This window comes from Oncorhynchus masou, chromosome 5, assembly GCF_036934945.1.
Source record: "Oncorhynchus masou masou isolate Uvic2021 chromosome 5, UVic_Omas_1.1, whole genome shotgun sequence".
In the NCBI taxonomy this organism is placed as follows: domain Eukaryota; kingdom Metazoa; phylum Chordata; class Actinopteri; order Salmoniformes; family Salmonidae; genus Oncorhynchus; species Oncorhynchus masou.
The window spans coordinates 73,423,040-73,436,283 of NC_088216.1; the positions used below are offsets into that span (position 1 = coordinate 73,423,040).

The 13,244-nt window shown below is 40.2% G+C and overlaps 1 pseudogene; it reads right to left on the reverse strand.

Moving 5' to 3' along the window:
• Positions 1-9,456, reverse strand: part of LOC135529793 (protein SHQ1 homolog) — a 46,081-nt pseudogene extending 36,625 nt beyond the window's left edge.
• Positions 9,457-13,244: the final 3,788 nt, after the last annotated feature.

The following is a 13,244-nucleotide window of genomic DNA, read 5'->3' on the forward strand; positions in this document are numbered from 1 at the left end:
TCAGACTGCTCTATCAAATATCAAATCATAGACTTAATTATAACATAATAACACACAGAAATATGAGCCTTTGGTAGTTAACTAGTGATTATGTTAAGATTGATTGTTTTTTATAAGATAAGTTTAATGCTACCTAGCAACTTACCTTGGCTTCTTGCTGCCCTCGCATAACAGGTAGTCAGCCTGCCATGCAGGCTTCTCGTGAAGTGCAATGTAAGGTGGTTAGCGCGTTGGACTAGTAATCAGAAGGTTGCAAAAACAAATCCCCGAGCTGACAAGGTAAAAATCTGTTTTTCTGCCCCTGAACAAGGCAGTTAACCCACCGTTCCTAGGCCTTCATTGAAAATAAGAATGTGTTCTTAACTGACTTGCCTAATTAAATCAAGGTGTAAAAAACGAAAACTTGATATCGGCCCTAATTAATCGGCCATTCCGATTAATCGGTCGACCTCTAAACTCTACATCACTGAGGAGCTGCTGACGTATGACTTTGGTATTTCAGAATAATGTGGAGCACACAGGGTCCTCAGAAACTTTAATAAAGCTTCTGTCGATTGCCTTATATTCAAACATTATGCCTTGAAATGTAGCTGAAAACGCAATTGTTTGAGATTTTCATTTTCTGCAGTGAACCTGCGAGTCAATGCAATGAATATAGTGATGAATCACTAAACCAGCCATAAGAAGTGCTGCAGGTCGAAACAGGGCTGTCATGTCCGATCAGCCCTGGCCGCTCAGGTCATTTGGACACAGTGACAGCTGTGGCCTGTCAGTGCTCTGGCCTCGACACAGGGGAGAGAGAGGGGGCACATAGGCCCAGGGTGGGGGTTTCAACTCATTAGCACAAGTGTCTACACCCATCTGTCAGCTGACATATACAGGTAACAGTCTCATTACTCAAATGAGGCCTTTAAAGTATAATGAAAACAGGTGCTTCCACACGGTGTGGTTCCTGAGTTAATTAAGCAATTAACATCCCATCATGCTTAGTGTCATGTGCAAAAAATTATTTTGGTGTCACATTCTTCCAATAGAGTTCCAGACTTGTAGAATCTATGCCAAGGTGCATCGAAGCTGTTCTGGCTCGTTGTGGCCCAACGCCCTATTAAGATACTATGTTGGTGCTTCCTTTATTTTGGCAGTTACCTGTATATCTTTGTCTTAGGGGAGGTGAGGGAGAGAGAAAAAGCTGAAGAAGGTCAACATGTGAAAGCATAAGACTTTAGCCTTCCCACATGACATGTAATCAAACATTTAAAATCATAAGCATGCTATCAAGATTTTACTGAAACAGCAACATTTGCTGACCAACACTCTACTCGACAGGCAGGGGAAGGCTGAGTGCTCTATCTCAGAATGCAGAATGAGAAGAGGGAGTCAACAGAGCTGCAGGGAAATGTTCTTTAGAGGGCTGGATTCCTCCTGCTTGCCTGCCACTAATGGGCTGTGTATCAGTGCTGCGTAGCATTGACTGATGGCTGTTGGTCGTTATGTGATCTCTCCAGAGCTAGGCAGACAAGGATCCTGGCATTCTCAACCCAACGCACCCTACTGTCATAATGCTATCTGTTTTTATCTAAATCCTTTCCCGAGTGTACAGTACGACATCCTGCACTAACATAAGCTGTGGCTACTGGCCATGTGTTTGTTAAGGCGGTGGGAGCAGAGGAATTAGTAGGCTGTTAGTAGAGCTGGATGGCACAATTGAATTGTCTCACAGTGGAGCAGTGAGGCTCCATACACCCTTATCGCTCTCATCTGAGAAAGAAGAGAAAACAAACAAACCTGGGGGCCCAGCCAGTCAGCCCTGGATCACACCTTTTAAATGACTCATCCATTTCATATGTCATGGACTGACAGAGAAAGAATAAAGAGAAAGAGGATTTGTGGGGGAGTGAGGCAATGGCGATATATACTATTTGCCAGATTCCCACTCGACCTATGTCACAACTCTCCTTCCCTAGCAATAGATACGAGTCTGGATAGGGGGGTGGATGGGAAGAAAAGGGCAATTGTGTTGAAATATACATTTTAAGGAAAGGTCTAACAGTTAAGTACTGAAACGAGGATCTATTCTAGACAGAATACATTCTATAAACAAAGGCAACCAAATGAACCAATACAACAGGGAAACATCTCCAAATTATATTTAAAGAACCAACTCTGTAGTCTTAATGTCAACCTCATCATCAACCCAGTGAAATGTTATCACCTACTGCGAAACCACAACCTCACAACTGACAGTACCCAGAAAAACAATTAGGAATACTGAATATCCAATGTTTAGTACTAATTATGTCTACATTAACATACTTTATCAAGTCAAGTTCCTTATTTGTTGTCTGTATTTTTACACCACCTGCTGGTGGGAATCTTACTTTGTCTGAGCTGAGCTACAACTATAGGTTCCTACATTAATTACAGCATACCAAAGAGAAAAGATCAAATTAATGTAAAGTGTTAGCATCTGATTTGGGGATGAACTATCCCTTTACATGTAGTGCTTTTTGAGGAGAGAGAAAGGATGAGCTCACCTGTCTTTCTCTGCAGGCTGGAGTCTGGGCTCAGACTAGACCACCACGGGCAGAACTTCAGCTGACCCTGGATCATTTCGTCTTCAAACAGGTCAGCACTACAGAGACAAACAGGTCGGTGTCATGACAGATTATAATGTAATAAAACGTATATAATCCGTGCAGTAGTTAAATGTCATGGAATTACTAAATTATGGGGTACTATTCTTTGGATAACTCACAGGTAGGTAATGGTCATGGCAGAATATGGATGTCTCGGCGTCTAGCCTTTCCCGTCTCCTCTCTGATGCTGTGGTCCTATCTGGGTTTCGGACATCACTCAACTCCTCCTGATTGGACAATCCTCCATCAGATTTTCACATGCTGTACTTGATGTAAAATGTTTTCCTGCTTATGTGATCAGGAAGAACTCCTGGCCTTTCTTATGTGAACTATAACAATCCCATTCTAAACCTGCTAGCAGTGATTCCAAAAGAAACCATTCCACTACTCATTTCTAGTCATTGTCTTCAATAATAAATAAAAAAAGTATTATTTAAAAAAATATATAATAATTATTGGCCCATCCACCTCTTCAGAGGACAAAAGTAACTTTGTTTTGCTGTTTTTTACAGCTATTTTGTTACATATACATTATTCATACAAGCCAATGACCTTACCTGCAGTCCAGTGAACACTCCGGACCTCTGATTCCCAAAGCCATACTTCTGCAGTTTATTCAGTTGCACCTTCAAGGTCTCCATGTCCACCTACTGCTCAACCTGCCAGTCAAACCCATTTTCATCATCCTCTTCCTCACCTTTCAGACTCCCACTGCACACCTCGGTAATGTAAAGCATCAATGTCTTCGGGAGAAACCAAAACATTCAGCCAAATGGTATTACTAAAATCACTAATGACTAAATCCAGTGGGGTTTTCTGTTCTCAGTCCTTACTCAAGCAGTTTCATTGGGCTTCATTTAAACAACAATAAGGCTTCCAACCACATACTGCTAAATTAATCTCATCTAACAGTATCATCAACCAGGGCACAGTTTTTAGAAAGTTATCTATCTGGATTTTGCCTATTGCATAAGATTAAATGCATAGAATTAGAATGAATAAAACAGGGGTCCCCATTCAAGTCAATGATTAGTCCATTCTATTCAATCTATTTCAACGCATTTAATCCTATCCGATAGAAGAAATTCAGATAGATACCTTATGAAAAACTGGAGGCAGGATACTCTTCAAGATACCCAGGTCTTCCAACAGAGGCGTGGGTGAGCGGGAGCCGTTGGGACCCAGGAGACTGGTCAGCATCTGGAGCCCTTCAAAGTGCTCCCCTGCAGTCTCCTTGAGGACGCACAGGGTAAGAAGACCTGAGACATATCACAGAGAGAACATCAGGGAGCAGCTGAAACAAGTGGCACCAATAGATTGTTTAGCTGTTCAATTTGTATAGATGTAGACAATGTGGAAACAAATGGGATAGAATTGTCTTCCTCTAAACTGTCCTGAAGCGTCAGATAATTTTTGTTAATCAATTAGATATGGCTCCTTACGTGTACAGTAAATGTTAATGATAAATGCATGATTGAATCTCTGCAGAACAGACACCTATTCAGTCTAAAGTAGAGGGTTAGTTCTCTAAAAAGAGCAATTAAAAAAGAGAGACTACACAATCTATAAAATATGTGACCATTCCTTCACGTCTAGCCAAGGAGATCAGTTTTAACATTTTAAAGAACTCATAAAACTTTCAACACGGAGTATTTATCTTAAAAATGCTTTATGCTAGTTGGCTAATTGCCATGGCTGTGTGCCCCTAAAGAAGCGTCTTAATGATTTCTAATTGCGAGTGCAAACGGGGATACCCATTAGAGAAGGTTTATTAGCAGCAGTTAGTGGCTTATTTAGACAGTTTGTCAAACAGCGCATCGCTGATCGAGGGCCAATGAGGTGTAAGTGTACAAAAGGCTAACGCTCCACCAACCCAACATAATTAAGAGACCATTGGAAATGAAACTCATTAAAGAGAGACAGAAGTGTTCCATTCCTAACTGATAAAATTGCTTTGCCACTTACACTAGTAACAAATACTTTGAATCAAAGTAGCCTCACGAGCTGGTAAATAAAATAAATACATTAATAAAAAAAGGCCAAGTCTCACTAAGTAGGCATTCATTATTACATCACTGACAGCTCAAATTGCCCTTCACATCTAATAGTACAGCCAGAGATTAAGCCTGGGTGACTGACTGACTTTAGTAATACTTAAAGAGCACCAGAGATCAATCCCACTGACTGCTTTCAGCCCCATGACTCCGGGTCCTGCTAGAGTATCTCTGACTAGCTGTAGTACTAACCGCACACTCTGGAGTCTAGTGAGAAAAGAGAACATCCTCCTAATCACCAGTAAAGCAGATCTGATTACTAAGAGGTCAAGACTCACTGACCGAGATAGGGTCCCATTGCTTTTGAATGATTGTTAGTTTTTCCCCTATATTCAATTAGCAGCTAAATTGTTTCCGATACTCCAAAAAATATTTATATATATATATATATATATACACACACACACACTGCATTCGGAAAGTATTCAGACTCCTTGATATTTTCCGCATTTTGTTAGGTTACAGCCTTATTCTAAAAAATAAAATCAATCCTCACCTATACACAATACCCCAAAATAAAAACAGATATACCTTATATATATAAGTATTCAGACCCTTTGCTATGAGACTTGAGCTCAGGTGCATCCTGTTTCCATTGATCATCCGTGAGATGTTTCTACAACCTGATTGGAGTCCACCTTGTGGTAAATTCAATTGTTTGGACATGATTTGGAAAAGCACACACCTGTCTATATAAGGTCCCACAGTTGACAGTGCATGTCAGAGCAAAAACCAAGCAAAGAAGTTTGATGGAATTGTCTGTAGAGCTCTGACACAGGATTGTGTCACGGCACAGATCTGGGGAAGGGTACCAAAACATTTCTTCAGCATTGAAGGTCCCCAAGAACACAGTGGCCTCCATCATTCTTAAATGGAAGACGCTTGGAACCACCAAAACTCTTCCTTGAGCTGGTAGCCCGGCCAAACTGAGCAATCGGAGGAGAAGGGCCTTGGTCAGGGAGGTGACCAAGAACCCAATGGTCACTCTGACAGAGCTCCAGAGTTCCTCTTTGGTGATAGGAGAAAATTCCAGAGGGACAACCATCTCTGCAGCACTCCACAAATCAAGCCTTTATGGTAGAATGGCCAGACGGGAGCTACTCCTCAGTAAAAGGCACATGACAGCCCACTTGGGGTTTGCTAAAAGGCACCTAAAGGACTCTCAGAAACCAATATTGAACTCTTTGAACTGAATGCCAAGCATCACATCTGGAGGAAACCGGGCACCATCCCTACGGTGAAGCATGGTGGTGGCAGCGTTATGCTGTGGGGATGTTTTTCATTGGCAGGAACGAGGAGACTAGTCAGGATCGAGGCAAAGATGAATGGCGCAAAGTACAGAGAGATCCTTGATGAAAACCTGCTCCAGAGCAATCAGGACCTCAGACTGGGGCGAAGGTTCATCTTCCAACAGGACAATGACCCTAAGCACACAGCCAAGACAGCGCAGGAGTGTCTACGGAACAAGTCTCTGAATGTCCTTGAATGGCCCAGCCAGAGCCCGGACTTGAACCCAATCGTAGTCTCTGGAGAGACCTGAAAATAGCTGTGCAGCGACGCCCCCCATCCAATCTGATAAAGCTTGAGAGGATCTGCAGAGAAGAATGGGACGAACTCCCCGAATACAGGTGTGCCAAGCTTGTAGCGTCATACCCAAGAAGATTTGAGGCAGTAATCGCTGCCAAAGGTGCTTCAACAAAGTCCTGAGTAAAGGGTCTACGTAAATGTGTTATGTCCGTTTTTATTTTGTACATTTGCACCAAAACATTTTTTTGCTTTGATATTATAGGGTATGTAGATTGAGGGGGAAAAAATATTTTATTCATTTTAGAAAAAGTCAAGGGGTCTGAATAGTTTCTGAAGGCACTGTGTATGTACATAAAGTACCAGTCAAGTTTGGACACAAATCAAATCAAAATCAAATGTATTTATATAGCCCTTCGTACATCAGCTGATATTTCAAAGTGCTGTACAGAAACTCAGCCATTCAAGTTTGATTTTTAATTTGAACTATTTTCTACATTGTAGAATAATACTGAAGACATCAAAACTATGTAATAACACATATGAAATCATGTAGTAACCAAAAGTGTTAAAACAAATCAAAATATATTTTATATTCTTCAAAGTAGCCACCCTTTGCCTTGGTGACAGCTTTGCACAATTCACATTCTCTCAACCAGCTTCATGAGGTAGTTCCAGCTCACCTGGAATGCTTTTCCAACAGTCTGGAAGGAGTTTCCACATATGCTGAGCACTTGTTGGCTGCTTTTCCTTCACTCTGCGGTCCAACTCATCCCAAACCATCTCAATTGGTTGGGGGATTGTGGAGGCGAAGTCATCTGATGCAGCACTCCATCACTCTCCTTCTTGGTAAAATAGCACATACACAGCCTGGAGGTGTGTTGGGTCATTGTCCTGTTGAAAAACAAATGATAGTCCCACTAAGCGCAAAACAGATGGGATGGCGTATCACTGCATAATGCTGTTTATTTAGAATTCAAGTGTGTCTTGAATTCTAAATAAATCACAGGCATCGTCTCCAGGAAAGCATCCCCACACCATCACACCCCCTTCTTCATGCTTCACAGTGGGAACCACACATGCAGAGATCATCCGTTCACCTACTCTGCGTCTCACCAAAGACACTGGCGGTTGGAACCAAAAATCTCAAATTTGGACTTATCCGACCAAAGGACAGATTTCCACCGGTCTAATGTCTATTGCTCATGTTTCTTTGCCCAAGCAAGTCTCTTCTTCTTATTGGTGTCCTTTATTAGTGGTTTCTTTACAGCAATTCAACCATGAAGGCCTGATTTACGTAGTCTCCTCTGAACAGTTGATGTTGAGATGTGTCTGTTACTTGGGGCGGCAGGTAGCCTAGTTAGAGCGTTGGACTTGTAACCGAAAGGTTGCAAGATCGAATCCCAGAGCTGACAAGGTAAAAAATCTGTCATTCCATCCCTGAACAAGGCAGTTAACCCACTGTTCCTAGGGGGTCATTGAAAATAAGGATCTGCTCTTAACTGACTTGCCTAGTTAAATAAAGGTATTAAATTTGAGAAATGTGAAGCATTTTTTTGGGCACACTTGTAACTCTAATGAACTTATCCTCTGCAGCAGAGGTAACTCTGGATTTTCCTTTCCTGTGGGGGTTCTCATGAGAGCCAGTTTCATCATAGCGCTCAATGGTTTTTGCGACTGCACTTGAAGAAACTTTCAAAGTTCTTTACATTTTCCGGATTGACTGACTTTTGTGTCTTAAAGTAACGATGGACTGTCGTTTGTCTTTGCTTATTTGAGCTGTTCTTGCCATAATATGGACTTGGTCTTTTACCAAATAGTCTTTAACCAAATAGGGCTAACTTCTGTGTACCAACCCCACCTTGTCACAACACAACTAATTGGCTCAAACTATGCCACAAATTAACAAGGCACACCTGTTAATTAAAATGCAGTCCATGAAGCTGGTTGAGAGAATGCCAAGAGTGTGCAAAGCTGTCATCAAGGCAAAGGGTGGCTACTTTGAAGAATCTCAAATATAAAATATATTTGGATTTGTTTAACACTTTTTTGGTTACTTCAAGATTCCATAAGTGCTATTTCATAGTTTTGATGTCTTCACTATTATTCGACAATGTATAAAATAGTAAAAAATAAAGAATTGTTCCATCTTTCAAGAATCCCTGAGCTCTAAAACAGAAACATTTTCTCTCAGCCTCATGGTAAAATTTGTAGAAATGCATGAGATTAGCTATTAAACGTTTAATCTGATGGATTAAACCAAAACTCCGGACACATCTTTTAGGAATCAAAGTTTTGAGAGAAATATTATTTAAATTCACAGAGGGCTACTGCAAGAAACTACAATGTACTTTTTCAGTTAATATGATGTTTTTGGCGAGTTTGAAATTGGGATCCTTTGCTCCGGACAAGGGCATTTCCAGGCATAGAGCCAACATGGAAATTAATAACATAGAAAATATTAAGAAAATTCCAAAAACAAACGTTCCCTCGTAAAATTCCCCTAAATGTACATTTTAAGATCAAATAATGCAAAAAATAAATAATAAATACTACTTTAAAAATTAAGTTTCTCTAGCGGACAAGGACTGTCCCGACTTTCAAGAATCCCTGAGCTAATTTCCTGCTATTCTACACTATTTTCCTCAAGTCTGAGAAAACATTTAGCAGTTTTAAAGCTAAGTTCCTGCAATTCAAAACATTTTTTCATGGCTTGTGATTTTTATTTTTTATTTTATGGCTTTTGCAAAAATGTCCAGAATTCCATGAACAAAACAAATATATTTTAGAAACATTACCTTTATCAATGTCAAATGAGGCTTTTTCCCTCCCATCCTCCACTATTGTTTCCAGGTAAGGTCAGTCCTGATAAGAGATTAAAATGTTAGAAATCTGATATTAGAACTAAACATAAACGTAGCCTATCAGCATTTTGACACACTTACAGCATATCATGGTGCATTTACTTACTATATACAGTGGACCTAATACTTTTTTTTTTATCCTTGAAGTAAGTGACTTCAATACTGGCAGCACATAACTTTAACTGATGGTCAGTCACTCACCTGAGAAAGTAAGGCTCGGCGTAGAATTTGAAATCATCTCCATTGATGTAGAGATCGAACTCTGATGTTCTACTGAAGGGCACATGGAGGTTTAGGATAAGGAAAGCTGGGTCCTGGCTTAACTCAAACGCTGGAGTCATCATAATGAGCAGAACACCCGCAGGTATATGGATCTACAGAAGTCTGAGAGAGCTGTAGAAACAGTAGGGGAATTAAATTAGCACACAAGATATACACATTTCACAATGTTTAGCACTGCTTGACATCATACTACTCTTGTCCTGTGGCCACTTATTTCTTCTTATATCCTGGAATTGGGGACTCACAGAGCTTCAATACTTTTGTACCAGCAACCAGTAACACACGCCAGGGTCTGGTTATCCTTATCATTTATTTTAAAATGTTCACGGCTTTAGCCACAGGTTGCGCACCTCTCTGTATCTGGTTCTCCCTCTAAGTGGGTGTTGTCATTGTTTATTGGAAATGTTCATGTTTGTATTATAGCCTATTGTGTAGTGTGTTAAGTATTAATTATTATGTGAAATGTGAATTTGTGCTATTGCTCATGAATCATTTACCTGTTTAAAAAGTGTGAATAGTTTATGCCAAGTTAGGGCAGGTCTATTTGGATGCCCGTGCTCCTCATTCTAGGTCTTGGAATCTGACAGCTGCTTGTCAAAGTAACATACGAGTTACTAGCTCTTTTTTATTCTTTTGACACTGGCTGTTTTTACACAGGCAGCCCAATTCACGTCTGTTTTTTGTTATGCCTTTTTTTACTCTAGTTATTTTGGCTAAGTAGCTAAGTTTATTATTTTGTAATCAACTTTGTCAAGTATCACCATCTGTATATTTTGTAAATAATCTTTGGCTCCAGTCATCACCTGCACTATATCATACCTATTTTTGCACCTGACATATTGATTCACCTGAACCTCCTAAATAGGCTGCCGGGTCCTCTTTAACAGTCACTACTGGGCTGGAACAAAACCTGTGCTCCAGGCCTATGAATCCACAAGACCACGTTTGAAAAATGGCAAACAACTCCACCGTGTGGTCGGTTTTGTAGCAGAGTGTGATGTGATGTTTACGTTCCACGTGCCAATGAGCCCCTCAGTTGCCTACAATTACCCTAGCGTACATTTCTAACGTTACAAAGAACTGTTACAGTAGCACCCTGCTAAATATTTCAAATACATTTCAAATGAATGGCCAAAGACTGATTTAAATTGTGTAGAGGTAAGATTACAAGTATATTTGCGACTGAGTACGCTAGCTGCCTAGCCTAACGTTATGTTTTTAAAACTGATGCTAGTTACCTAAGTTAGTTAATTGAATTTCTGTCCAGATATAATAAAAACCTGTTAACGTTACTCAAACAATAGCTATGTAGGCGGTTTACATGTATTAACAATTCAGTCACTTGCGGTAATTTCGTGTTCTTTTTTTAATGAGCCTCATAAGAAATTAAGCCTATGTCAGAATCCGAGAGTGAAATACTACACTCGTCTCTACTTAAAATGTAGGCTCAGCATTCCGGAGTTGTGCCGAATAGCTCACCCCTGCCAGAATCCGCCCGCCCTTATTGTGAACGCGCACGCACTCAAATCTTCGTTGATGCGACTTGCTTGAACGCGCACGTACTCAATTCTTCATTGCTGCGACTTGCTTGCAAGTTGAAATTTCTGATCATGTTCGGCTACGTTCCATTTTATTTTTATGTCGGTTTGATACCGGGGGAGGCACTAGCAACGTTTGAAGTTTTCGGTTTGGCTATGTGTTTCAAGTCTATAAATAAATATCTGCCAAAATCCGTAATCTCTCCCATGTCTTATTCGACGAGTAGTTGTTCTGAAATGTTTATTGCTTGCCTACATTTTACTCCCTCTATGTTTATTATAACACACATACATTAATTATTAATTTCGGTTGCAAACGTGAAGTTTGTTCTATAGAAAGTATGACTCTAGCCACAAAATGAAGGAAATTAGAAGGGGGGGGGGGTATTTTCTTGCCTGCCAAAAGTCTCCCCCCTATCTTGGGACTGCAAGGCCGGGCACACTTCTGAATAATTTTGGTAGCTCATGTTGGTCAGTAGTGTGTGCCACAGAAAGTGTTTGACAAGCCACAACATTAAGGAAATTCGAGGGGGGGGGGGGGTTGGAGGATTTCGGCAAGGCCATTTTCATCCATGCCAATATGAATGCCTCCATGAAGAATCATCTCCCCCAAAAGGTCCTGTCGCCCTCAATATGTAATGATGGGGTGGTGAGTCGGAAGCAGGTGAAACATTTTAATAAACCAACAAAACACCACTTACATAAGGCAGCACACCGATACACATGAACAATACCAACTGGTGAGTGAACATGGAAGAGTGACATATAAAGGGGGGAAAATTATGAAGGTAATGGAGTGCAGGTGTGAATCATAATTCACACGTGTGCGTAATGATGAGTGCCAGGACCGGTGGTTAGTACTCTGGCGACCTCGTACACCGGAGGGGAGGAGCAGGAGCAGACTTGACACAATAGGACACCCTCAGCACCTCCACCCTCCCCATCAACCTTAAAAGACAATAATGATAATAATAATAGAAATTAAAATAAAAAATTATATATATATATATATATATACACACATGTATAGTACATATACATAAACATATTCACAGGACACTCAACGTATCTCTTTTCCTACATCAGATATGCAGGTGACATTTCCACCTGGATGACAGCACATAATCAGCTAGACGGAGATGCTCTTCATCCGAGGGAATGCCTGCCCATTCTCAGATATTAGATCATCCTAGATGATCACGTCATTTACATTCAAGCCCTTCTCAGCTCCAGATTTGACTACTTCAATTCACACCCTGCTGGAATCCCTGCATTCTCAGATCACCCTCTGTTATTAATCTTTATATTGTAATCAAAGTGTTTCAAAATGCTGTACTTTTATTAAACATATATGTTCAGATCATTCCTGAGTGAGAAGGGGTGTAAATATCTCCAGAAGGGTGTGGTACCCTTCCTCATCCATGCCAAAAAGATATTACTTCTTGTGGGGTCTTTGCCTTGAAAGTAAGTATGAGTATAAGTAATGTACAATTAAACTACTGAAAGTATACGGACTAAAAGGAAAAACAGAACTGTCAAATTATATTATAGCTGTGTCGTTGTATACTTATGAATTAGAATCTTAAGTGTAACAATTTTGTTTGGGAAAACTGAAATGCACATCATTTTTTTTCCCCCAGTTTGCTGAATGTGTTCTGAAGGAGGGTTGGAGGAGGATTGTCTTTTCAAATACAGACAAAGATGTTAACATCATGAGAGAGGAAATAGCAGTCACTCTCCTCAAACAGTGGCATGTTCAATTTCTAATTTAATATAATTGTAGATATTAAAAATGTATATGGATCTTTGAAGGTTATATTTAATGAAACATTACAAAATGTTTCTAAAAATGTTGTTTTATACTCCAATTGTGCTTTCTGTGGCACATTACTGGTTAACATTAGCTAAAAATGATTCTGAAGTGTCAAGCCTTGCAGTCCCAAGATACTTTCTGTGGCACACATGAGTCAAATACTTTCTATAGAATAAATTTCACATCAGGATAGGCCATCGAAATTAATAACTAATGTGTTAAATTAGAGGGAGTAAAATGTAGGCAAGCAATAAACATTTCAGAACATCTACTAGTCGAGTAAGACAATGGAGAGGTGACGAATTTCGTCAAATAGACTTATTTAGACAAATAGCCAAACCGAAAACTGCAGACATTACTACTGCCTCCCCCTCGATCAAACCCACATAAAAAAATAAATTTAGACGCAACCTATTGTGATCAGAAATCTCAACTAGCAATCAAGTCGCAGCAATGAAGTATTGAGTGCCTGGGCGTTCCCGCGAAGGGTGGGGGAGAATTCTGTCACAACACCGGAACAGTCCCATTTACAA